Source organism: Papio anubis, chromosome 1, assembly GCF_008728515.1.
Source record: "Papio anubis isolate 15944 chromosome 1, Panubis1.0, whole genome shotgun sequence".
NCBI lineage: Eukaryota > Metazoa > Chordata > Mammalia > Primates > Cercopithecidae > Papio > Papio anubis.
Window position 1 is genome coordinate 78,427,361 of NC_044976.1, and position 27,747 is coordinate 78,455,107.

At 33.8% G+C, this 27,747-nt stretch overlaps 1 long non-coding RNA gene across 3 annotated transcripts; it reads right to left on the reverse strand.

The window, feature by feature from the left end:
- Positions 1-949: 949 nt before the first annotated feature.
- Positions 950-27,747, reverse strand: LOC103886252. Of its 3 annotated transcripts, XR_002524318.2 has the most exons (7): positions 27,704-27,747; positions 21,655-21,709; positions 16,551-16,652; positions 10,243-10,409; positions 2,931-3,017; positions 2,492-2,597; positions 950-2,073 (listed from the first exon to the last, which is right to left on the reverse strand). It is a non-coding gene; the product is annotated as an uncharacterized LOC103886252 (long non-coding RNA). The 3 variants fall into 3 exon arrangements; XR_002524317.2 differs by lacking the exon at positions 10,243-10,409 and having other exon boundaries at positions 953-2,073; positions 27,704-27,742; XR_002524320.2 differs by lacking the exons at positions 2,492-2,597; positions 10,243-10,409 and having other exon boundaries at positions 952-2,073; positions 27,704-27,741.

Genomic DNA, 27,747 nt, shown 5'->3' on the forward strand with positions numbered 1-27,747 from the left:
AGCTGTGTAAGTGTATGACAGGTACATGAAATGCAAAGTTTTGAAAAGAAAATGTGTAAGTCCCCCAAAACAGATTGTTCTCTAGATAGGAAGCAAAGCTGTCCATTAGGGGAGCAATGCTGCTTTATGATGTTAAGTACAGTGTTAGGTTTCAAAGAAGTTAACATTTTCATGATTTAAAAAACGATAGATCTAATAATATAACCCATATTTAATTTTTATGTTTTTCAAGGGTTACTTGACATAAGTAAAATTATTATGTGTTGGCAACTAAATTAGTTTAAGTTTACATTGATGAAACATGCCTTTCTCATTCATATGAAATTACCTTTATCATAAAAAGCAATATTTCAGTATTTATGTCTGTAGTAATAGGTCAACCTATTTATCATTGTTTTATTTGATTTGGCAAAGAAGTCAATGTCAGCAAAATAAGTTTAGAGTCTCAACAGGAGAAGGGATTATTGTGAACTTTTTGCTTTTACTTTTCATTTCAAATATCAACTCCAACCCTAATAAGTACCACATTCATTTCGAAGCAACCTGTGGAGAACTGGTAGACTGAAAAAGAGAAAAAAGTAAAGGGATCATATGTTTTCTTTAACAACTACCAGAATATCATAAAATTACACAAAGTAGAAGAACAGATACTACTGTTTGTTTCCACAAGTTTGCTTTTGACATTAAAGATGAATTCAAAAAAAAAAAGAAGATAAAATGCTTGTAAACATCATTTTTTAAAAAATGGCTCATGGAGATAAACTAATCACCCAATTAACTAATTGAAAATAAGGCTATAATTCTAGATATTGACAGTCTGGAGGCAAGAAAACTTCCTGGTCACTTATGCTCACTTTCAAATATTCTTTCCTTTAAATTTGAAATTTTTATTTTTGTATTTTGATTATATATATAGATATAAATCTGATGATAAACTGAGATACATTATGTATTATCTGGTCAAAATAAATAAATAAATGCTTTGTGATTGTATTTAAATTTAAAAATTGAGTTATAAATATTAAAGCATATTTAGCTATAAATTTATAAATACCATTCTAATCTATATTTGAGCTACAGGAAATTGGCAATTCATATGATTACCAGGTACTTTCCACTGAATTGTCACAAACTTGGGTCTATGTCTTGTCCATATTTTCATTTTAGCTAACAAAGTATCTAGGAAAAAATCAACATAGAATTTGATTTAAATATTATTCATTTACTGAGAACTAGGTTGTACTTTACTTGAAAATTTTACCTTCATATGCCTGCCATTCTTTCACTTTGCTGAAAATCTAGTTCATATCTGAATTGAAGGTTCTAATAAGCATTACAAATTCATCAGTATAACAATATTTTAAAGTATATATATAGAGAGAGTTTTGTGAGAAAATTTAACAAATTAATAATTGAGTAATATTTATAAGGAGTTTCTATACATTTTAATATATGCAATAAGTAACACTAACTGTTGTTAGAACTCAAGATATTGTTACTTTTGTTTTGACTATTTTAACAACAGAAAAAGGGAAAATTCAAAAGATAGTTCAGATGTAAAAAAATTAAATCCATGCACTTTGATGAATGTAGTATGAATTGTTTCTCTGTAAAATAACATAGTAATTATTTAAACTCTGAAACTGTACATACAGAAGCTCCTAGACTAAAAGATAAATTGTACTGCAGGACGACATAAGCAGATGATTATCAATATCTGTTATATTAAAGGTCTGTACCTCTTGAAACAGGCAAAAAAAGGATTGAAATGGAGAGGTTGACATGTAATTGAGTATGAAGAAAATGTAGTGAGCATATGCTTTTATTTTGAAGGTATGGTTCATCAGATTCCTTTGGTTTATTGGAAGACAGTCCTCCATAGTGATTCATGCAGAACAGGAGAGGAAGGCAGCCTGTAGAGCCTGCTCATGTAGGGTTCCCTTCTATCCCAGTTCACAAACTAAGCAGAGTATCACTCCCCAGAAGAACCAAGTTTTGATGGTAAAACCAGCCTTTGCTTTTCTGGTAAGGGTGCTGACAGTCAATTAATCTTTTCTTGCTCTGTTTCTTAATCTGTATTATGAGAGAAATAAACAGAATTTGCCTTCTTTCCTGAGGTTCTCCATAGAAATAATAACTAAAAACTACACAATATAGTAGAAATATACCTGGTAATGTAAAGACTGACTTTCTGGTGTTGAATTTGATCACTTTTTCTCTAATTATTATCTCTCTGCTCCACCTTTTTAATTTTTACTTTGTTAAACATACTTCAGTGCATATTACTTTAAGAAATTTTGTAGGTGAATGTTACATCAGGAATATTTCTTATAAATAATCAAATTCAAATCATTACCTTTACAATTGAAAGCCAAGATGTCAAATAATTGATATAAGGACACATATTGATTTAGAAGCAGCCTAAAAGAACAGAAATGTGGTATTTCCAACTTCTAATCTAATTTGTTTTCACTTATTTGTAGATACATACTTTAAAGACGAATGAATCTTTACTATATGGCATGTACTGTGTTCCAAGAATAAAGTAGCAAGCAATGTAGAGAGGTTTCTTTCTCTCATTGAGCACTCAGCCTACCCTAGATAAGGCAAAATACCATGTCAAATATTTGAAACTTATAAAGCATTGTACAATAAAATATGTTTTATCCTTTTACTCTGCCAAATATTTCTTCATAACAAGAGGTAAGCCCGATTTGAATTTAGAATTGTTACACTTCGGAGTTTCACCCCACAACACAGTGGGGCAAATTCTGTCAACTCCTGCCTCTAGCCCTCAGCAATCTGCCATACACGGTTTCCCACACCCCATCTCCTCACGATAACTCTTCTCTGTATCACACTCCAGTGTTTCTTGACTTCATATATATGGACATCCCAACCCACATTTCTGAACTCCAGTTACCCCTCACCTTGGCCATCCTTTGGCCTTCATGGTCCAGCTTCAGGAAAAGAAGACTTGTGGCCCTAGGAGCAGGGAATCCCAGATGAGCAGGTACCTGAAATGTGGACAGAAGATTAAAAAAAAAAAAAAAAAAAAGCCAACGATAGGCATTGCCCTTGACCCCACAGAATCCTCAACCTGTGAGAAGAAAACACATAAGAAGACCAAAGAGGAACCCTCTAACTCATGGGCCACTGCAGAGACCCTCTTACCTGATACTAGTGGTGTCACTGGGCACAGAAGACAGACACCAAATAAACCATTACCTAAAAGCAAAAACACACAAAACAAAACAAAAAACCTCCTTCACAGTGTGATTAACTAAGAAGTACGTGGTAGTATGAGGGTATAAAATGGTGACATTGAGAGTCAGAGTCTGACTTCAAATGGATGGTCTGGGAAGGCTTCCAGGGCAAAGTAGTATTTGAGAGACAAGTGAGAAGTTAACTAAGACAAGACACGGAAAAAAAGAAAAATTCTTCCAGACAGAAAAAGCAGCCTATCAAAAAGGAAATAAACACACAGTCTACGGAAAGGACTGGAGGGGAAATGAGCATGTCTATTTGAAGGAAGAAATTTGAAACTAAGCAAATTTGCTTTGATATACAAATAATTTCTGTGACCAAATACAAGTGGGATGAAAAGCAAAGAGACTCCGAAGTAAAATCCCCTTAAAAATAGGGGTAAATCTATTTAAAATCCCCTTAAAAATAGCTGGTAAATCCAAGTCAATATGATAGACCCAGTGCCTTAGGAGAAAACTAGTTGTGGCAATTCATGTGAAGAGAAGTGTAAATGGACCCTGACACTCTAGCATTCTGGTCAACTTCGAGAAAAGAATTGTTAAGAACTGTGATGTTGGAGCTCTAATAAAAGGCATAAACCCCATATAGCTGGCAGGGATCATGAACCAGCTATGTCTTCACTAAAACACCCATGGTTGCTGCTGCATTGTAAAGGACCAATTTCAAAATTATTCAGTACGTGTGATGCTTAAATTGTATGTGTCTACTTGGTCAACCTATAATTTCCACTTGTTTGGTGAAATACTAGTCTATATGTTGCTGTGAAGGTGTTTTGTAGATGTGATTGACATGCACAAACAGTTGACTTTAAGTAAAGGACCTTACTCTTGATAACATGAGTAAGCCCCATCTAATCAATGGAAGATGTTAACAGCAAAAACTTTGGTTTCCCAGAGAAGAAATGCTGCCTCAAAACTGTAACATCAGTTCTTGAATGAGCTTTCAACCTGCCAGCCTGCCTTACAAATTTTGAATTCAATGTTATATCAACTCTTGGTTTGAGTTTCTAGCCAGCCAGCCTTCCCTACTACTTCAGACATGCCAGCCCCAAAATTGTATGAACCAGTTCTCAGGAGAACCCTCACTGATAAAATCAGTGGAACCAATATGATTTTCAGGTGTCTCCTTTTCTAGTACAGTCATGCATCACTTAATAACAGGAATACACTCTGATAAATGCATCATTTGATGATTTCTTCATTGTGTGAACATTGTACAGTATACTTATACAAATCTAGGTAGTATAGCCTACTACATACCTAGGCTATATGATATAGTCTATTGCTCCTAAACTACAAATCTGTACAGCATGCCACTGTACTGAATAGAGTAAGAAAATAGTAATACAGTAATAAGTATTCGTGTGATAAAAATTTTTCAGCTCCATCAAAATCTTATGGGACTACCCTCATTTTTGTGGTCTACTATCGACTAAAACATTTTTATGCAGTGCATGATTGTACTTAGACTAAGATCCATGACCACTGTCATACTTCGTATGCCTCCAATCACCTTAAAAAATTCATAACGGAGATTCAAAAAGGAGGTGCTGGTCTTCTACTATTACTATTAGTTTGGTACAAAAGTAATTGTGGTTTTTGCCATAATTTCAATGGCAAATCCTGCAATGATTTTGAACCAACCTAATATAATGCGTTATCAACAAATTCCTCATCAAGCTAGAGATATGGCAATATTTGCTTTCAAAATTTGTATATCCGTTCATGGAGAAACACAGGGAAAAATCATCCTTTGTAACACCCATATTCAAAGTTAGAGTCAAAAGAAATTTTCTAGCCAATGAAACTTTATCTTCGGTTTTAAGACCTAGGCTTATTGAGTTTTTGTTGAGTTTTGAAATCTCAGATAGCTTTCACAGCAGTCTTTCAGAAATACAACTGAAATTTCTATAACTAAAAATTGTAGAACCAATGTAGAGGAAAATTATTGTTTATAAGAATAGGTATTATAGTATTTATTGTGTTCTATGAATCTATGAGAAAAAAAGGACATTTACAAATTATGTGAAATTTTAATGAAAATCTATTACTGCATGTAGCAATTTTATTATGTTTTAGTATGTAGGCTAGTACAGATACTTGTGTATACACACACGTACCTACACGCATACATACATACACATACATATAGATATGTTTTTAATCCAAATTCATTAAAATAATACATTTTACTTACTCAAAGACAGTTACAACCTTTATTGCTAGTAGAATACAATTAAGTAAACAGGAACTTTGAAAAGAGGAAAAAATTCAAATAAGCTAACTATTAGAATTAACATAGATATCGTAATTAGACTTGTGATAATCAAAATTTGACCCATATACCTGGGAGGCGGAGTTTGCAGTGAGCCGAGATCACACCACTGCACTCTAGCCTGGGCGACAGAGTCAGACACTGTCTCCAAAAAAAAAAAAAAAAAAAAAAAAAAAAAAAAAATTGGCCATAGAACTGATACGGAAGTGCTGGGAAGGGAAGAGTGTGATCCCTTTAAATGACACAGAATGGGGAAAGGGAAGTGCTGGGTAGAGGAGGGCGTAGTCCCTGGCTAGGGCTCCACCCCCATGGACATAGGTAAGGACAGGCATTTCCGGCCCGAATGTTGTATTTCCCAAGACCAGCCTGGCCTGCCATGCCCCCATCCTGTGTCTTGAGACCCTAACAGGCAGGCACAGACGGCTGGACTTCGAGAGGAGCACATCAGCAGGCACCCGCACGCCAGCAAGCCACCCACCTGCAGAAGCGGAATGATGCGGAGTTTGGCTGGGGCAGTCGGAGGAGAGCCCCGGCTGCCAAGCTGCCGGACTCCAGCGGAAAACCATCTCCCTTCTGGCTCCCCCATCTGTTGAGAGCTACTTCCATTCAACAAAACTCTGCACTCATTCTCGAAGCCCACGTGTGATCTGATTCTTCCACTACACCAAGGCAAGAACCCCGGGATGCAGAAAGCCCTCTGTCCTTGAGATAAGGCAGGGGTCTAATTGAGCTGACTAAAGCTAAACTAAAAGCACACTGTAACACACGCCCACTGAGGCTTCGGCTGGAAACATTCAGCCCTGGACACTGCTGTGGGGTCGGAGCCCCACAGCCTGCCCTTCTGTGTGCTCCCCTAGAGATCTGAGCAGAAGAACACTGAAGAAGTGAGTCACACCCCCCTTATATGCCCTGCGAGGGGAACAAGGGAACTGTTCCCATTTCAGTATCTCAGCATTAAAGACAAAATGTAGTATACAATGTCTTCGAGTTTTGGCTAAGCTTTGATGGAAGACTCCTTCTAAATATTCAGATTCAATAAAGGTTAATCTTAAATATACTTATTTTAATATGAAAACAATGCATATTGACTTAAAGAATATTAAGAAAATTTAAATAATTTACAATGACTTAAAAGAAGTACATAAATAATTTCGATGATCACCAAAATCACCATTAATAACTGTGGCAGTCTCTCTATGATGGCCCCAAATGATCTCCACATCTTGGGGTTCACTCTCTTGTATTACTTCCACCCTTCAGCGTGGGAAGGACGTATGACTTTCTTTTAACCCAACAGTATATGGCAAAGGTGATAAGATGTCATTTTGGTTATCAGGTTACCTAAGATTATAACATCCATCTTGCTAGGGACTCGCTCTACTGCCCTGTCAGAGTGCACAATTTGAAGAAGCAAGTTGTCATGTTGGAGAGACCCACATTGTAAGGAGTTGAGGGTAGCCTATGGAAACAACTGACAAGGAATTAAGGACCTCAATAAAATGGCTCGAGAAAAATTGATTACTATTTGATGGAGAATAAAATAAAATACAAAAGTTTGTCTTGCTTGAACAGTGCTTTAAATATATATATATGCATAGCATAATACAAGAACATTGAAAAAATAGAGTCACACAACACCAGCTCTTGTTACAACACTATATGATAGAAATCAAACATCTAGATACTTCATATTTTAAAGATCGGGTAATAGAAAGAAATAGCAATAAGAAATTAACAGATACCTAGGATGAGTATACTATGAGACTGTAGAAGCAGCTCTGGTGAATCAAGAGAGGAAACTTATGGAGAATCAAGGGATAAGGGAATGTTCATTTCATAAAAACATGTAAAAACACGCCAAGAGTTTCTTAAACATTGGACATATAACTTTTCCCTTTGGCAAGCCTACGAACAGCATAAATAAGTTATGGTAAGAAAATGTAATATCTCTTTATATATTCTGCCTGTTAGGTGTGCTGAACTAATCTACACTGACAAATCCCTGGGGGATAGATAACACAACTTATTCCCTTGGTATTCTCTCCATGTCAATTACCTAGCTGGAGATTTTAAGCTTTGTAAGAGTCTGATGCCTCAACTGATCTTTGAGCTTTAATATTGGCAAGATGAGTTTAGATGAAACTAAATAGGTGTAGAGAAAGGCTATGAATCTGAATTTATAGAATAAAACAACAGTTCTCAAAGTATGGTCCTCAGGTCTCTGGGGATTCCTAAGACTCAGGGCATCTGTAAGATCAGAAAGGCATTATTGACTTACTGCACTGTGTTGACATTTGCATGATGGTGCAAAAGCAATCATGGATTAAACTTTTGGTACCTTAGGACAAATTAAGTCAGGAGCAACAAATTTTACTAAAAGTAGATGTATTATTTACTGCTATGCCTTTACAATAAAGGTTTCAATTGACAATATCTTGATAAAACAGTAAAAAATATTAATTTTATTACATTTTGGTCCTTGGACACATCTTTCTAATATCATGTATGATGAAATATGATGTATCTAAAAAATCACTTTGTGGCATTCCAAAAAAATGATAATTTTTCACTTTGAAAAGCAGTTGTGTTGTTTTGTGATTGGTGAGCTGAAGTAGCCGCTTTTTTTATGTACCACCATTTTTTTCTTCCAACAATGACTAACACACAAACTATGGATAATCAAAATTTTGCACTTATCAAAAAATAAGTATCCTGTCAGTTTGAAGAGAAGAATAGATACCATTGATGTCATTAATAAGAGTCAAGTTTTCAAGCAAAAATTTGAATTTTGGAAGAGCTGTATCCACCACTGTGAGCTTGACAGCTTCCTGATATTCAAGTAAATATATCAGGCAAATATACTGTTATATTCTTCGCTTCTCATCATCCTTATTCCTAATAATCAAACTCAGATTTTGGTATGGGTATCTCAATATCTTTTTAGCAGGCTAAACTTACTTTGTGCCAGACACAGCCTCTGGAACTGAATATAACCTTGAAGAATTAAAATATATGTAAAAAAACAGAAATGTACAAGATATATTACATTAATATTTATAATGTCCAAAGTATTTCATAGTAGGAAGTTAGTTAATATTTGAATGCAGTAAATTCTTAATTTAATTCTCCTGCATGTCTTCATATTGTTAACATCAATACATATTTTAAATACTTGACCGCCCTTATGAAAACAAGATATTAGAAGAGGAAGCTACTTTAGCTCACACATGGGACAGAAAAGAGCCATTTCATAATTAATATTTACATATTTTGGTTATTAAAATTAGTTATATGACTTGAGAATCATCAGAAATAAAAGGACAATGGCTTTTAAATAGATTAAACAGTAAACTAATGCAAAGACACTTAGCATTAAATAGTGTGTAAAACTAGGTTGACAATGTCCACAACAGACAATATCCAATTGAAAAAGGTTGGTTTCTCAAAGCAAAAGTACAGTTCTTGAACAAGAAGGGGAAATAAATGCTGCACACCAAAAGTGACAAAAATCTTTTATAAATATTAGTCTGTCTATCTATTAAATTGTCTTGTTCCTTTGCTTTAATAGACTAATTGTGAAAGAGGAATAGTGATTCCCAGGTGGTGACTATGGTTTGGGATAAGATGAGGAGAAAATGTCATCTTACGTGAAGAAATCAGAGATAACATCATTCAGAAAATGTTATTTAAGGGAAATCAATGTTTTTCCCTGGGGAAAACCATTATTTTAAAGTGATCATGCTATGCAGAGGCTCTGAGGTAGGAATAAACTTTATCTATTGCAACTATAATAAAGAGGACCATGTTACAAAAGAGTGAGCAAAGGGAAGAATGATAGGAAGTGAAGAAACAAGGAGTGGGATCCTGTATTGCTGCAAAAACTTTGGCCTCTTTCCCTAAGATGAAAAACTAATGATTTTTTAGATATGTCATATTTCATCATGCATAATATTAAAAAGAAGTGCCCAAGGACCAAATGTAATAAATTAATATTTTTAAAATATTTAATTTTTTAAATGTAGCTTCTATTTCTTCCTGAGCTTCCTTCCATGGTTACTCGTTGTATCCATCATTTCCTTTAAATCATTGACCAGCTTTATAATGGCTCTTATGAAGCCCTTATTGATGTCAACATCTTAGGTCATCTCAAATTCTATCTTCAGTGTTATTTTAAAACTTATAATGGATCATATTTTCTTGATTCTTCACATGTAAAGTATCTCATGCTGTGGGTTATACTTTGTAGAATATCTACATTATGTTTTCTTATTTCAGAGTTTTGATTTTGTTCTGTTAAAAATCTTTTTGAGTGAGTCCTGTTTGGTTTTATTCTTTGCTTAAGTATGTCTATTTCTTTTCTTCCTTTTCATTTCTGAGTTACGTCTTTAATCAAGGTCAGGGTACTCACTTCAATGATACTGCTTTTTGGAATTTCACATGAATGCTGAGGCACCTAGCCGGGCCTAATTCTCATTAGCAAGGAAAGAGTTACATAATCCTTCAATATGTCTTGATCTCTTGCATTTCTGTTGCCATATTAGCCCCTAGCAGCTGCTGTCTAGTAGACCTCAGTGGAGACTTGGCCTATACTTGTACATCCCATTCTTCAGACCAAGAACCCCAGGGAGCCCCTCTGCATCCTTCTGTGGCTGCCTTCTACACTCCATCTTGTTCTCCAGTAACCTGTTTTACAAACTTTACCCAGCTCAGCAGCCCCCAACTCTGCCTTCTCAGCTTGCGAAGACTGTCGTGTCATTCGTCGATAATTCAGAAAATATCCTCAGGCAGAGAGTTTAGGTGAACGTAGGGCTCACAGTAGCTATCCTTTTCTTATGGATCACAGATCTGTGATGTCTTTTTTCCAATGCCTGAAAATAGATTCCACATGTTGTGTTCATTGGTGTAGAGTTTGTATCAGAAGAACAAGTCTTATAATAATTACTCTGCTTTCAAAAGCCAAAGTCTGTTCCTCCCATACATCTTGACATATAATGGGCATTTCAAATAATCCGAATTACTAATCATAACTAACAAATGTCGCCATGCTTTTTACAGTTAATAACAATATTTTTCTTCTAGTTGCTCAGAACAGAATCTTGGAGTCATTCTTGATTCTTCCCTTTCTTTCATATCCTGCATCAAATCCATCAGCAAATTCTGCTAGTTTTACCTTCAAAATATATTCATAATATTTTCTCCTTTGTGGCATGAAATTACTGCAATAGCTTCCAAACTGGGACTTTTTTCCCTCAAACTTTGACCTTCTAGAGGCTGCCGTTATCCTATGTAGCATTTTTTGGCATATTAGAAAAGGATGCCACCTGTAACCAAAACCTATATATATATATATATATATATATATATATATATATATATATATATATATAGTTCAGTAATGGACAGTATAGTGTGTGTGTATGTGTGTGCGTGTATGTGTGTGTGTATATGTGTATGTATATATGTATGTATAGACATACACACACACACACATAAACATGAAAGAATGAGCAGTTTAATGGAACTATACTGTCACTAGCTTCTTACATTTTATGTGAGGTTACAATACTAAATATAAGTAGGACAGGATAAATTAAGAATGCATTGTGAGATATCTAAAGAAACAAAATTAATATTTATATACAAAATATATACATATAAGCAAAAATATACATGTATATATTTATTTTTATATATATACACATTTATACACATATACACATATATGAAAGTATGACTAAAGTCCACAGAAAATCAAAAGGAATATTAAAAAAAAATTAATTGACCTAAACAAAGGCAAAAAAGAAAAGGTTCAGCCATATAAGTATTTTGTAAATTTGTAAACAGGTTAACTACTCCAATAAAATGATAGGGAATTAAATCCTCAGGTAATATAACTTGAGATATTAGATGATGAGGGAGAAGCTGGAAAAGTGGCCAAGAAAGAGAGATTGGTGAGATAGTAATAGTGTGGGCACCACTGCCAAATGAAGTACATGTTTTCAGAAGGAAGTTATCTATTTTGTCAAATCCTGCAAGATAAGTCAAGTCATATTAAGACTGAGAAATTACCAGTGCATTAATTAAACGGGAATTTACTGGCAACTTTAACAAAAGCAGTTTGAATAAAATGATGGGAGTGGAAGCTTGATTATAATAGTTTGAAGATATAATCATAAGAAAGGAATTGGGAAAATGATTACAGTTCACTAATTCAGAGCATTTTAAAGCATTTTAAGGGAGAATACTTTATCTTAAAATTCAAAAGTAACAGAATTAAGGAGGATGAAGTTGATAAAAAATATTCCATATCTGTCTCAAGCTCAGATTTCTTTTTTTTCCATTTTTTAAATTGTGTACACATAATACAAAATTTACCATCTTGACCATTTTTAAGTATACAGTTCAGTGATAATGAATACATTCATAATTTAGCCATAACCATTATTAATCTCCAAAATTTTTTCATCTTTCAAAACCTAAATCTGTACCCATTAAACAATAACTCCTGTTTACTCCCATCCAAAGCCTCTGGCAACCACCATTTTATGTTCTTTCTATCTGTCTGATTTTGGCTAACCTAAGTACCATATATTAGGGAAATGATACAGTATTTGTCTTTTGTGACTGGCTTATTTCACTTAGCATAATGTCTTTAAGGTTCATTCATGACACAACATATATCAGAGTTTTCTTCTTTTTTAAGGCTGAATAATATTCCATTGCATGTGTATACCCTACTTGTTTATCCATTCATCTCTTGATGGACATTTGGGTTGCTTCTACATTTTAGCTACTGTGACTATTGATGATATGGACATGGGTGTACAAATATATCTTTCAGATTTGGCTTTCAATTATTTGGGGTATATAACTAGAAGAGAAATTTTAAATTTTTGGAAGAACCACCATATTGTTTTCCACAGTGACTGTACTGTTTTACATTCCCACCAATAGCACTCAAGGGTTTTAATTTCTCCACATTCTAATTGCTAGTGATGCTGGGCATCTTTTCATATGCTTATTATTATATATCTTCTTTGGATAAATATCTATTCAAATTGTTTGCCTCTTTGTTTTTGTTGTTGTTGAGTTTTAGGAATACTCCATATATTTTGCATATTAATCCATTATCAGATATACAGTTTGCAAGTATCTCCTCTTATTCTGTACATTACTTCTTCACTCTGTTGATACTGTCTTTTGATGCAACATATTTTTTAATCTTCATGAAGTTCAATTCATCTATTTTTTTCTTTGTTTCTTTGGTGTCATATTCAAGAAATCATGGTTAAATGCAATGTTGTGAAGCTTTTGTCTTGTATTTTCTTCTAAGAGTTTTATAGTTACAGGTCTTACATTTAGTTCTTTGATCCATTTGAGTTAATTTTTGTACATGATATAAGGTGGGAGCCCAATTTCATTCTTTTACATGTGTATACAGTTTTCACAGCACCACTCATTGAAAAGACGGTCTTTTCTCCATTGAATGGTCTTGTCATCCTTGTTCAAAAATCATTAGACCATATTTTAAAGGGTTTATTTCTGGACCATTTTATTCCATTGGTCTGTATGTATGTCTTTATGCCAGTAGCACACTGTTTTGATTACTGCAGCATGGCAGTAAGTTTTGAAATCAGAAAGTGTGAGTGTTCTGGCTTTGTTGCTTTTCAATATTGTTTAGCCATTCAAGGTAACTTAAAATCCCATATGAATTTTTAAATAAGTTTCTCTATTTCTGCAAAAAGTATCCTTGGAAGTTTGATAGGTATTGCACTGAATTTTTAGATCTCTTTGGGTAGTATTGACATTAGCAGTATTAAGTCTTCCAATATATGAAAATAAGATGTTTTCCCATTTATTTATGTCTTCTTTAATTTCTTGCAGTCATATTTTGTAGTTTTCCTTGAACAAGTCTTTCACCTTCTTGGTTAATTCCTAAGCATTTTATTTTGGGGGTGCTTATTGTAAATGAAATTATTTTAATAATTTCTTTTGCAGATTGTTCATTGTTTGTGTGTAAGTGTGTTAATTTTCATAAATTTTTAGTTTATGAATTTCATTTTGTTATTGATTTTTGATTTCATTCTGTTGTGGGCAGAGAAGATAAATTGTATCCTATTTGTCTTTTAAAATCTAGTGATACTCAATTTGTGGTCAGGATGTTCTATGTGCACTTGTGAAAAATGTGTGTGCTAATGCTGTGGAGTAGTGTTTTGTATAAAATCTGTTAGATCAAGTTATTTTATTGTGTTGCGTAAGTCCTCTATTTCCTTACTTACCTTTTGTCTGGTAGTTATATTCGTTATTGAGAATATGGTGTTTAAGCCTTTAAGTATTATTGTAGAGCTATTTCTTACTCCAATCCTGCCAGTTTTTGCTTCATATATTTAATGGTTTGTTAGTAGGTGTGTAGATGTTTACAATTCTCATATCTTCTTCCCATGTTGAAACTTTTATTAATATGTAATGCTCTTTGCCACTTGTAAAGCTTTTTTGATTTAAAGTCTATTTTGTCTGACATTTTTGTAGCCACTACTCGCTTTTGGATACTATTTGCATAAAATATCTTTATTTTGAATAGAAAGGGTGTAAAATCTAGAAAATATGTTAAAATTTAAGCCAACCAAAGTTACTAAAGTAAAAAAAAAATAAGAAAAAATATCAAAAGCTCATGGCTTATTTGGCAAAATCATACTCTAAATATATATACACATATATGTGCCAGTTATATCTTAAAATCACATGCTATTTTAATGCAAATATGTTTAAAAAATGCCATGTGTACTTTGAAGTACCATTGACCTTTTTTAACATGTCATTTGTTATTTATCTATGTATAGTTGTAACACTTCTGTTTTTGTAAAATCTTTTTATGCTCAGAACAATTTGATACATAATGAATGCTGCCCCAGTTGCTCCTGTCAATATGAGGCTTGTGGCCTTAGAAGTAAGAAAGAAGCTGGGCAATGTGGATGTTACTGTTTTTCAATTGGCTAAGCTGCTAAACTGAACTTATCTCCCTGGGATTCAGTTATTTGCACCCATATAGATTGGGTAAGAGAATGTGGTTTTTTTTGGAATTTATCCACTGGAAATTATTTACTAAATCAAAGTGAAACTAAAATGAACAAGATATATTTTTTCAAATCTAGTGAGTCAGCCCCCTATTTCAATCCCCCCAATTCCATGACTATAATTTAAAGAATAAAAGTGTTGTCTACTGACTGTGCTTCTCTCACATGACTACTCTGTACGAGAAAGTACTACAGCCTGGGCTATTTATCACACATTGATGAATTTGATTCCTCTGCTCTGCTCCTGCTAAAGATTACAAACAGTTAGCTAGACAGTTTTTCTGCTTACAAAAGTTTATTTTTAACCTAGCTAGTTTCTTAAAGGATGACTTCTTGGAAAATGTTATATACTAAATCTTATTTGAACCTACACTGCAATAAAGCAATAATGCTTAAATAGATAAAATGTGCAATTTCCCTATAGTAGCATTTAACTAGACTGTTTTGCAATCTGTTCCTCCATCACTGATGAATTTCTTATCTGTAGAAAGTCCCCCACGGTGAAAAATTTGCTAAAGAACACCCAATAATCAAGTAAATGATTGCCAGCTAAACGGAAGAGCTGGTTTTCTCACAGCTTTGGAAAGGATTGGGCAAAGTTCACTGACTTAGGTGCTTTACCTATAAAACATAAATCTCACATTTCCGTTCTGTCCAGAAATCTCAGTGTGTATGTTTCTGCATGCTAATACAAGAGAAATTATCAGGCGTTCAGATGAAACACTCTAGAATAAAATACAACTGTATGACTTTTCATGAACAGTGAGGTAAATCTTATCATAATTAACACTATATAATTAGTAGTCTGCTTGATTGGACGTCTTACGTTATACTACTAATAAAATGTTTATTTACAATTTTTGTCTATTTCATGGTAACATTTTTCTATGAAGTTTTTCTTTTTAATCTATTGACAAGATTTACTCTGTTCTCTTGATTATTTTAATCTTTGTTTGAAGACTGTGCCATTTGCAATGTTTTCCTGTAGTGGATGGGAGATACTGGTAGCTTTCAAGAATTTAAAATTCAAAATCCATCCTGTGCTGCCACAGAGGCAGACTGCTTCCTTCACATATGGCACTCTATGTTTCCTTGTTTCTACCTCTAAACCAAATCAGGTCCAGGGGACATTTTTTCTTACAAATCTGCCCCCTCGACTGTTTTCTCAACGTTTAGGTTAACTATGGACACTGTTCCTGCCTTCCAAGTATTTTAGCTAGCATTTCCTGAAATTGGCCACTTACTTCAAGAGTGAATTTTGCTTAATTTTGGTTTTGGAAATATGCATTTTAATTATGTAGCTTTTCTCAGTCCCTTAGTTTTATTATGGCAGATTTTAAAATTCAGTTTATTTCCTTTAGTGGTTTGTTACAGGAAAGGAAGGGTAATTGTACTATAGCTCTGTTATATTTATCCAGTAGATCAGGATTTTTTTTTTTTTTAATTAAAACTTTAGGAAGACTATAAAAGAATGAGTGAGAAATGACTAAGCTACAGTTTTGGAAAATAACTTTACCTATTTAAGTGAATAGTCAATATAGCATAATTGCATGGTAAATTCATTTATATTTTCATTTCTCTTTCAAGTGATTTCTACCTACTTTTTACTGGGATATGGCTTCTTTTTCCAAAATGAAAGGCATACAAAATTTATAGTTGGAGAAAATGAAATTAAAATTTCAAACCACCCACATTCTACTTGGTTCAGTTTACACAAATTCATTTGTTGTTTTGTAACTCAAGTGAGAAAAATAATTCAGGACTCTCGGGGCTATTATGACATCTCTCTGTGGATTACCCAAATGTAAAAAAAAAGTGTATATATTATTATGATTAAAATTTCTGAAAAAATAACATTGGCAACTTTATTCATGTATTATGCTTTATGTCTTTGAATGTTGAATTAGGGAAAATTATTTTATTTAAGAATAATACCTTGTATTTAGAGATAGCTTAATCTTTCATGGAATGTTTCTATACACTTTATTTCATTTGTTCTTCACAACTGAGATGACAGTTATTTCCCCCATTTGTTTTCTAAAAGAAGAAAGGGAATAATCGAGAAATTAGTAGTTGCATATCTTTTCATCTCTGAATCTAATTATTTAAAAAATATTTATGGAACACTTAATGTTCTCCCTGGAGCACTAACAGTTCTCAATGCTACAATAATCTTTTGAAAAGCAGACTCAAATCTTTAACCTTTGGAGTTTGCAATATAGTGAGGAGACACAAAAAATAAATTAATAAATACAAGTTAATTATATATTACATAAGATGGATATATGAATAATGACATCGTGAGATATAATGCCTATTTTTGTATATTAAGTATTTTTACCTTTATTATCTTCATTTGGGGAAATATGATTTTGAACATAACCTTAAGCAGAATGCCAGCACATGTAACAGATAAGAGCAGGATTGCCTCGGCTAAAGTGAGAGCCAAGAATTGTAATGTCCAGTTTGCCCTTCATCAACCTGCAGCATTCTGTATATGTCTCTTTAGATTGCTAGAGACCTTTGTAATAATTTCTATACTGTATCAATAGCTTAAGTACAAAGGAGATTTAATAAACTTTATAAAAGTTAAAGTAATTTTAAATTTATTAAACTTGCACAGAAGTCTTTTATTGTTTCTTATGAAAGACCTTGGGAATAAATAGCTACTACATTTCAACTTTTCTCCTAGATGATTCTATGTTCTATGTAAATATGCATATCTTGGTAAAATATGTAAAAATTCTAGAATACTATTTGAGCAAGTGTATTTAGAAGGATACTATAATCAGATAAGATAACTAAATTTACCAATTTAATTATTTTACAAAAATTCATGAAACTAAGCCTCTAAAACCAAATATGTGCTAAGGAAAGAAATCTAAATATTTTAAGGGCATTTTAAAGTTATTTGCCATTGTTGTGGTCAGATTAGAGTGACAAGCCATATGTCTTAAATATTTATGTAATTTATGTCTTGTCTTGGTAATCTTCCTCTTCCACAGGAAAAGTTAATTAAGTACTATTTTAATTTAAAAATATATTTTTAATATTTCTGAGTAATCCTTGCTCAATGCACATTCACATAAACTTGTATAGACTTGAATGTTACATTGAGCTGAAATTAAATTTCCCTTATAAACATAATCAAAAAAAATCTTAAGCCTAATATACCATAACTATTTCACTTATAAAAATTTCACTTTGGAATGTCAAATGACCACATTAGGGAAGAAATAGAGGCTAGATAGTGTTGCTTCTCATTCTACCATTACAAAATACAAAATTATATGTGTACCTAGAGACTTACTTTTTATGTTTACTTGAAATTTTAAAAAAATTGTATTTCATATTTCTTAGTTACTGTTTCTCTCAGACTCTACTTTTTTCATAACTCTTGATGATTTAAAATTTACATGGGTAATTTTTTCCCTCAAAATTCTATTTTCTAAGTTTTCTTTTTAACTTCCTCCGCTCTTAGAGTCTCATCTTTCTTGCTTCCTTACTCCCATGGTATAACACTAGAACTTATCATTCCAATGTTAAATGCCAATGGTTTATATTTTATATTTTAAATTTTCTAACCATAAGCTCCTATTCTTTAATCTCACTGCCTGTCATACCTCAAATCTTGAGAGCATCCAATGCCATCAGAACTCAAAACCATGTTTTTAGTACCTTTTCACTGTTGATTACTTTGTTCATGTCCTCACATCTCACTTTACATAGATTAAATTCTATGTTCAATCATTACATTTATTCACCTGTGTATGTGCTAATTTCTCTTGCCCTGCTCTCATTTGATCTTATCCACTGGGCTAAACAATAATCCTAGTTAAACCCACCTTTCTAGCTTACATACCAATGTAGTTGAATATGGTTGAAAAACACAGATGAATACAGCCTCCCACACTGACACACACACACACACACGCGCGTACACACACACACATGCTGTCTGGTTCACTTTAATTTCTTGAACACTGAAATCAAATAAGCCAACATTCTTGCAATATTCTCCTGGTAAATTATTTTCTTATTCTCCTAAATGATTACTTTCTTATCTACTCTCTCCTTAAACCTCCAACACTTTTCTTGCCATCCTTCCTCTCTTCTCATTTAGTTGTGATTCTGATTTCACCTGGAAGATGAAAACAATCACTACAGAAATGTGAAAACTCACCACAGCAAGTATTCACTCTTTTGCATGTATCTGTGTCCATGTACTCTGATACGTTTTCCAGACACTATCAATGGCCTCCCCACGTTCCTACCAATGGCAAAACCCTCTTCATGTGTATTATTTCCCATCTTTTCTCATCTATTCAAGGAAATTGTTCTAGTAATATTTTTCTTTCAAATGCTATATCAATTTATTCTTCTCTAATGTGTCTTCTCCAACATCAGTAGGTGGAGGAAGAAATGGGGTCAATAAAGATAGTTTTAAGTAAACATTTTATTAAAATACAACATGTATACAGAATGGTACACTAATCAAAAGCATACAGTTTGATGATTTTTCACAAAATGAGCATAACAATATGACCAGCATTGAGTTCAAAGAACAGGACCAGCTTCTCAGAAGTCCTCCTCGTGTCCCTTTCAAGTCACTACCCAACAATGTGATAATCACCATTTTGATTTCTCAAACTTTTCTTTCCAATCTATATAAATGGAAAAGTACAATACATACTTTCCGTGTCTGCCTTCTTTTGCTCAACATTATGTATGTGATTCATCTACATTACTGAGGGTAGTTGTAGCTCATTGGTTCTCATTGCTCTATGATATTATATGGTATAAATATACCAGAATGTATTTACCTCTCAACTTGTGATGAACATGGAAGTTGCTTACAGTCCGGGATATTATAAGTGGTGTTGTTATGAACCATCCAGATTGTGTCTTTTTTGTCAAAAAGATGTAAAAGATATGTTTCAGCTGGTATATAATGAGGAGTGAAATGATACATAATGAAATATCAGCATGCTGGGGTGCAAGAGCAAAGATTTTAATTGTATGAGATGGTATGAAATATAGTGTACAAAATTAATGGATTCAAATACCATCAATATGCTTCAGTCTCACAAATATATTGATGTATTTCCTTTGCAGCTGGGACTTTCTAAAGGACTCCAGACTCCCATGTCTAAAACCCAATTTGACTTCTCCATTTCACAGTCTGATGAATATCTTCAAATGTTTCACACTTTAGTCCTTTGCCTAAACTTGTTCCTCCTCCAGTCTATTTTATCTAATATAATAGCAATTCTGTACTTCAATTTGCTTTATTCAGAGACCTGGGAATCATCTTCAACTCTTTCATATTCTGCTTCTACCATTTAGCAGATCCCTTTTAGCTCTACCTTTGCATAGCCAGAATTTGAGTAGTTCTCAACAGCTTCATTGCTAATTAGACAAACTAATGTAAGTCTGTCAGTTATTCTGATCCAAGCTACTATCATCTCTCTGCTCAATCTGGCCATTGTCTTCTGGCTTACTCCCTGATCCTGCTCTTCTCTTTCCATTTGACTCTTATCATAAGTGTCAGTGCAAATCCATGAACTCATAAAATCTCTAAACACTCTCCATTGTCTTCCAATCTCACTTCAAGTAAAAGCCAAAAATGTAATGACCTACAAGGCTCATCAGGATTTTTCTCTACCAAACTTTCATTATGCTTTTTTTTTCCTGACGATTCTCTCCTTCTTTTATTCTGTTTTCTCACTCAATGGACACTAGTCCTGCTTCAATGTAGACTATTTGCATTTATTATTTCAATTTTTGAAAGATCCTTTCTCTCAAATGTTTGCATGTCTTTCTCTATCACTTCCTACAGGTCTTTATTAAAATGTTCTGTTTACTGAAAGGCTTTTCCTGGCTACCCCTTTAACATTGCATCCATGAGCTAAATCCCCCTTTCCCATGTTTTGTTTCTTTTTAGCTATTTTGTGTTTTTTTAATGATTTTTTTTTTTAGTAGAAAGTGAACTCCACACATGCCAATAATTTTGCCTGCTTAGTTCACTTTATACTAAACTAGGACAGTTTACTTTTGTACTAAACTAGAAATTAGGAAAGTGTTTGCCACATACTATTTACCTAACATATGTATTTTTTGATTGATTGATTGTTTTTTTAGAGACGTAGTCTTGCTCTGTCACCCATGCTTCAGTGCAGTGGTGTGATAATAGCTCACTGCAATCTCGAACTCCTGGGCTCAAGAGATTCTCCTTCCTCATCTTCCGAAGTAGCTGGGATTACAGGCACACACTACCACATCTAGCTCATTTTTTCGTATATTTTTTGGAAAGACGGGGGTCTCACTTTTTTCCCCAGGCTGTTCATGAACTCCTCGCCTCAAGAGAGCCTCCTGCCTTGGTTTCCTAAAGTGCAGAGACTACAGGTATGAGCCACCATGTCCAGCCCTAACATATATTATTAAATGAAGCAAATAATTAAGTAGATTTATTACTCAAGATGTATTACTTATTAGTTGAACGTATTCCTATTTTTTGTAGCCCCGAATCTTACCCTTTCTTTTCTGTCAAGTCAAAAACTCAGCAAGAAACATTTGATAACTGCACACAAGTTAATTGAACAGGATCAGTATGAAGCCGTTTTGATTTTCTTTGAAAAACTTATGAAGAAACCATACATAAACATTCTATTAAGGCAAGTCCCCTAAGCAGTATTAACCATGTGATACTAATGGATATTGTAAGTAAATGAATCAAAGTTAATCACACACTTTGGTTTCTTATTACATTCTGTTCAAAAAACTAAATAAAAACTAAATAAGTTGCTTACAAGGGCTGTATCACAGCCTTACTTTATTCCAAACATTTGTAAATTTAGTGGGTAAATGAATCTATATTTTTCCACTTCAAAAACCTAGGAAGTAACTCACTGGATATCTAAAGGTGTATAATTTTTAATGAGTTTGCAAATATACTGGTGATAGGGGTCAGTCATTTACTCCAACAGAATGGACTTTAGGATTTGATTGTGAGAAAAATCAGCCTAAAAACAACATTTACCAGATTTGTGAAATTGGGTCATCAATTTGATGTTTACGATCAGCAATTTCCTCACCTAGAAAATCATGATAAGACATATTTATTTCATTTAATAAGTTTTAAATGAGCATCTACTACACAGCAAGCACTGTGCTTACTGAGGATGTGGAATCTACACCTACGATATGAATAGTATAATTAAACAGTTTATATAAATTAAATAACAAGTAAAAGAGAATTGCAAATTCTAAAACAAAATAAATGTGGTAGCTACTTTTTTGATTTTTATTTAGAAGTTGGAATATTTTCCTTACTGAAGGAGAACATTTCCAAATCATATTAAAAACTGAAGTTAAAGTCAAATGTTTACATCATTAACTGGATATACCCAAAGGAGCTTTAATATTAATAGCAGGAATAGCCTGTAAAAACAGAAGAAGAAAACTAGATAAGACTTTTGACCATATATTAACACTAGGTTACCATTTATTCATTTATGTACTCATTCATTCAATTAATGCTTATTACAAGCTATGGAAAGCCAACACGCTAGTAACTGTGGAACACTGAAACAAGAGTAAGATTAAATTATATAGTGGTGGCTACATTTTACTAGTAAGTTACTAGTAGTTTACATCAGACAAGTGATAAGTGCTTTAAACGTGTTGTCTCATGTAATCCTCTGAACCAGCCAGTAAGATTGACTTTAATTGTATCACAGTGGGTATGGATTTTGGAATGAGAAATTCCTAGAATCCCAGCCCTAGTTATTTATGTAAGTTTTTAGCTATGCAACCTTAGGCATGCTAATTAACATCTGTAAGCCTCATCAGTAAATGGGGGAAAATGCATCCCATCTCATACAAATGAGATAAAAGATGTATGATTTGTATACTTACTTTCTTTTACACAGTGATAAATGTTATGAGAATTAAGACTCAACATATGATATCTATTTCGATAAGGCTTTATTATCCCCATTTTACAGATGAATAACTGTGTCCCAGAGAATGTAAATAATATAGCAAATGTCCTCCAGCTGGCAAATAACAGAACTGGAATTTGAACCATAGCACAGCTGGCCCCAATGTCTGTACTTCAAACTACCATTCCGTATTGCCTTAGTTTCGGACTTTAAGAAGTTTTTCGTGTATTTGGTGAAAAATACGTATGTTTGTAATCAGATATTAAAATGAGAGTATTTCTCTCGTGAACTTTGAAGAAACATCAAGAAGGTTACCACAAACAAGGCAAGGAGACGGACTACTTGTACAGTATATGCCGAGACACTATAAAAATAATTCAGCCAACATCAACGCTTCACCTACCTTGAAGTTTTAAAATAATTGAAATTGAAACAACTGGTGTCATTTGGAGAGTGTTGCCAACAGGCTACATGTTATCTCATAAAGAATGGGAGGGACACGCCTTCCACAATGAAAGTTAAGTTTGGGGGGCCTCCCACAGGAACACTTAGATAACTTGGCATGAGTCTGAAGTTTGAGGGTCACAAAGGTAATGCCTAACTTCATGGAGAAAATTCTAAGGGTAAAAGCCCAGACTAGATGGATTTGGGATGGCATAGGTATAGAGGGCTTTGTTGAGAGGGCTGACTATGTTAGAACCAAATGGCCTGATATCTTTCAAAGAGTAATCCCACGTAGGACCACCTAGAAGGGCAAAAATACCACCCAGAGGCTTTGCAGATGGTGAGGAATCAGCAATGGGTACAGCCAAAGAAGTGATGCTATCCACACCAAATGATTTCTGTTGATATTTCCCAGTGGAAGCTTCTGTGAGGAATGTAGATAAATACCCTATAAGATAATGAGCCTGAAATTGCACATCTATCATCAGAAGACACCTGAGTCACATTACAATTATACCAGTCAAGTAAAATCTCTTCTATCCCTTTCGTCATATTTCCTAGATCCAACATGGAGAGGCCAGAAATTACAGCTAGTTTAGTGAATTGAGAAGGGCATGGATTGGAACTAGTGAACATTTTGACCCTGTGGCCCCCTAGCCACCACATCACCACTTGAGGTATCCGCCATGGCAGGAGAACTTTCCAAATGCTAAAAGCTTGAAGTTGTGATATTCACATTAGAACTTAATTACTAAAATGGGTCTGTAATCAAAATACAACATATGGGACCTGTCACAAATACCATCACCTAAAAAACAATTTACAACACATCAGAGAAGATATCGAAATGCATAAATGCAGATAGTGGCTTGGGAAAGGGAAGGTAATCAAAGCCTTTCAGAGCCATATGAGTTAGAATTTATAAGAACAATTAACTAATGATACAGAAGATAAGAAGAAGAAAGTGTCTAGAAAATGTTCAAATTTTGAGTCAAGTGATATCAATTATATAATGATCCATATTAATGAAGAAAAAAATAACAGGAAAAATCCTAAATCATGACTCCATTCAATATTAGATAATTCATTATACAGTTCAGATATTGCACATGAATTGTCTCTCCTGGTCAAGAGAATACGGGTTAAAAAACTCTTCTGTACCCAGTTATATGGAAGAACAGTTCTAGCCCATCAAGCTAGGATAGTAATTTTTCTCCATCCTGAATTTTAGAACAGAGAGGATTTTATTTATATCTACAAATTGGTGTTTAATTTCTTCTCACGAGAACTCTGTCAGAATTTCCTTGGTGTCTTATATCCTCATCTCACTGTACCCAAAGCAGGTAGTATGCCATTCCTTATGTATTGTGTCACACTCATTTCAGACTTAGGGGCTACTTTTAAACTCAGGAGGATTAAGGAACTTTATCCTGACATTTTAAAATTCACAGAAGTTACTAATCTAGCAAGATGTTGTATATCCTATTCCTATTAAAGAAGCTTTTGCCTCAGTCTGAACCTAGCGCTTTGCTCTGAAGTTTGGGAAATAGTGCCTGCTTCTCTCCCCTTGGAGCTGAGGCATAGTGCTGCCTCTCCCTCTTCCACCTCACTGGAGTTGTCAGTTTTGCTGTTATCACTTCTTTTGTGTGCTATGACAATAACGTCCTAACACATGTGTGTAGTAGTTTCCCACATCGAGTACCATGTTGCCAGAATGACTCATACAACCTGGAGTGATAGTAAAAATCTTCAACATTGTGGAGGGCATAGATATTAATTACTCAGTTCTTTTGCTGTATGGAGCTCTGGAACAAATTTGTGGGGTTTTCCTTCTTGCTAAGCATGATGTTAACGTTTTGGTCATTGACTTATGGCCAAGTAGGAAGTCCCAGGGGAGAAAATGGCAGAGGAATTATAATATGATACTCAAAGGCTTAAGGTGGTGACAATTTATATTTCATTGTGTTTGTCAATTGGTCCAGCCATTTTTATACCTATGAGCTGCATTCATGATCAAACCGATAATTACATGCATTTTATGGAATGCATTCCATAAAATCAGTGTTAGACAAATGTTCTTATTTCACTCTCACATCTAATTGCAAGAGTAATATTTCAGATCCATGAAATTGATGTATAACTTAAATCCATAGTACTGACATTTAATACTATAAACAGAAATTCAAAATATATGTACTTTTTCACTGCAATTCCCTACCTTTTCTATTTTCTAAAAATACTTTTATGAGTGCCTGTGTTGTTAATATTGCATTATGACCGAAAAAAGATTAATAAAGGTTTTTGTCTCACATTTTACAGAGTTAGACATGTGATTCAATAATTACAGGACTATATGATGAGTGTTGATAGTATTATGTACCAAGTTCCCTGGGACTAGATTTAAGAGTGATTCACCAAGCCTAGCAGACCAGCAGAAACAATGGAGTCAGGAAAAACCTTTCTAAGGTGATGACATCTGAGGTTAGTCTGTATGAATGAGTAGGAGTTGAGCTTCACTGATTTTTGCAGAAAAGGAGAAAGTAGCAGGGCAGGTCAGACAGTATGCATAAAGATACTGCAACAGGAAAAGTAATGTCTTTTTTTGGCAAAGAACACACAGCAGGGGAAATGTGAATAGAAGATGAGGGAACTGATCATAAATGACAATTACAATATGCTATGGAGTTTTAAATTTATCTAGAAAGAGTTGAGTGGTCATGTTCCACGATTATATTTACACCATTATAAACATCCTCAACTGCTCCCACTGTCTTTAAAACTAAGTAGAATACTAAAATTTGAATTGAAGAAAGTGTATTTTAAAACTGATATGGGTTGAGGCTTTGTCATTACTGGATTATCTGTCTCTGTCTCCCATATACATGTATATATTTTTTTAAAAGAAGGGAGTGTGGCATGTGTATATTATAGGTCCTAGAATCTAGTCATTGCTCAATAAATATTTTGAAAAAGTGAATGATGTCTTTAAACCAAACAAAGGAGCCACCAAAACAGGAATCTTTGTCTCTTGTTTTTCTATTCTATGGCCTTACGCATTTTATGAGAAATGTAAATATCATGTTATAATAAATTATTCCTGGATTCAATGACACATGTAATTTAAATATTTTAGGAAATAGAATGACTTCAAAGTGTTAACCTTGCCATAAGTTCCTGTACTTGACCAATTTTATTAACTATTTTAGGAGAAGAGTTATTGTAGCAACATCTTACTACTTGAATGAAATCCAATCACACTTAATCCAAGAAAGCATTTTCTCTAGACACTTATTCTACACTTGTAGTGACTATTTTTTGTACTATTTGTCAAGTCCTGACTCTAGGACGAGATGTATGTGTCACTATGAAAGTCTATAGCATCTGTGTAAATCCCGCCTGAGTTTCAAAACATATTTGTGGGGTGATACAAAAAGATAGCTCTATGGGACAAACCCAAAGAGATTTATTATAATTCCTCTCCCTGGCAAGGTAGAGTCACTGGTGACGAAGCTGGGAATTAATTGGTCATTTGTGGACCACATCACTGATTGGGAGTGTCTGCCCTGCCTCCCAACTCTCCTGCCCTACCCTGGACTCTGCTTCAAAATTATTTGACCCTACCCTGGCAGGTCTTCTAGCAAGTCTGTTAGCTTATAATTTATCAAGCATAGCATGTAGGACCTGAGGGACTCTCAGGAAATCCAAGTAAATCATTTCCTTTTCTGATCATGCCACTGTAACCTTTTAACTAGGTTTGCATATATTGCATGGGAAATGTTATTTTTCACAGTAGAATCTTTCCCGTAGTCCAAATAGGGGTGCAGATAAAATATCCCAGTAATTATCTAAAATTATTTAACAATCTCTGCCAGGGTGAAAGCCCAGAAAGGAGAAATCATAACAAAGTTCTGGTTACTTGTCTCTACTCTTCCCTTTTCCTCCTACATTGTATCCCCTTGCTACCATAGGCATCATTTAGTAAAAGATGGGCATACGTATTATCTTTCCTATATTACAGAAAAAGCTGTGCACAGATTACTCCAGGATTGACCCTTGACATACTCAAAGAGGATTTTTTAAAAATTATGCTTCCTTTCTTGTTACAATAGCCTGACTTTCAGGGTTATTTTCTTGCTGTAAAAATAATATGATTTTCAGGCTCCACAAGCTGAATGTTTTCTTGATAATGCTCTTTGATTTATATATAAATTATATTATATAGTATTACCACATACTGTCATTACCACCACCATCCCCATCCCCCTAGTGAGATACATGTCTTGGTTGGAGAAGAGAAAATGTCTTGGGCCCAGAAAAACAAAAGGGAAAATAACATTAATATTTAAAAGGTAACATTACATGAATATGAAACTAAAAACTGTTCCATGAGTAAATGCATATGTGAAAAGCTCAAAGAAGCAAACTTAAACACATTCTTAACTTAGGACTTCATAGAACATTCAAAATAATAATGTAAAATGTGTATTATAATATATATAAAGGCAATATAAAAAATATCATTTTTTGGAGTGTGTTTTACCAGAAGTGGAACTACTGTTCTAAGTTAATAGAATGAATGTAAAATTAAATGGTTTATGAGATTTCTTCTAGGCCTTAATGCTAATTATTCTATCACTAAACATAAATTTAGCTTAGGTTGTCTGAAAAACAACTACATTATTGTAAGAAAAATGGAGGTACCGTGGTCAAGAATAGGCCAAGGCAGACATCCAGTCCAGCATGAC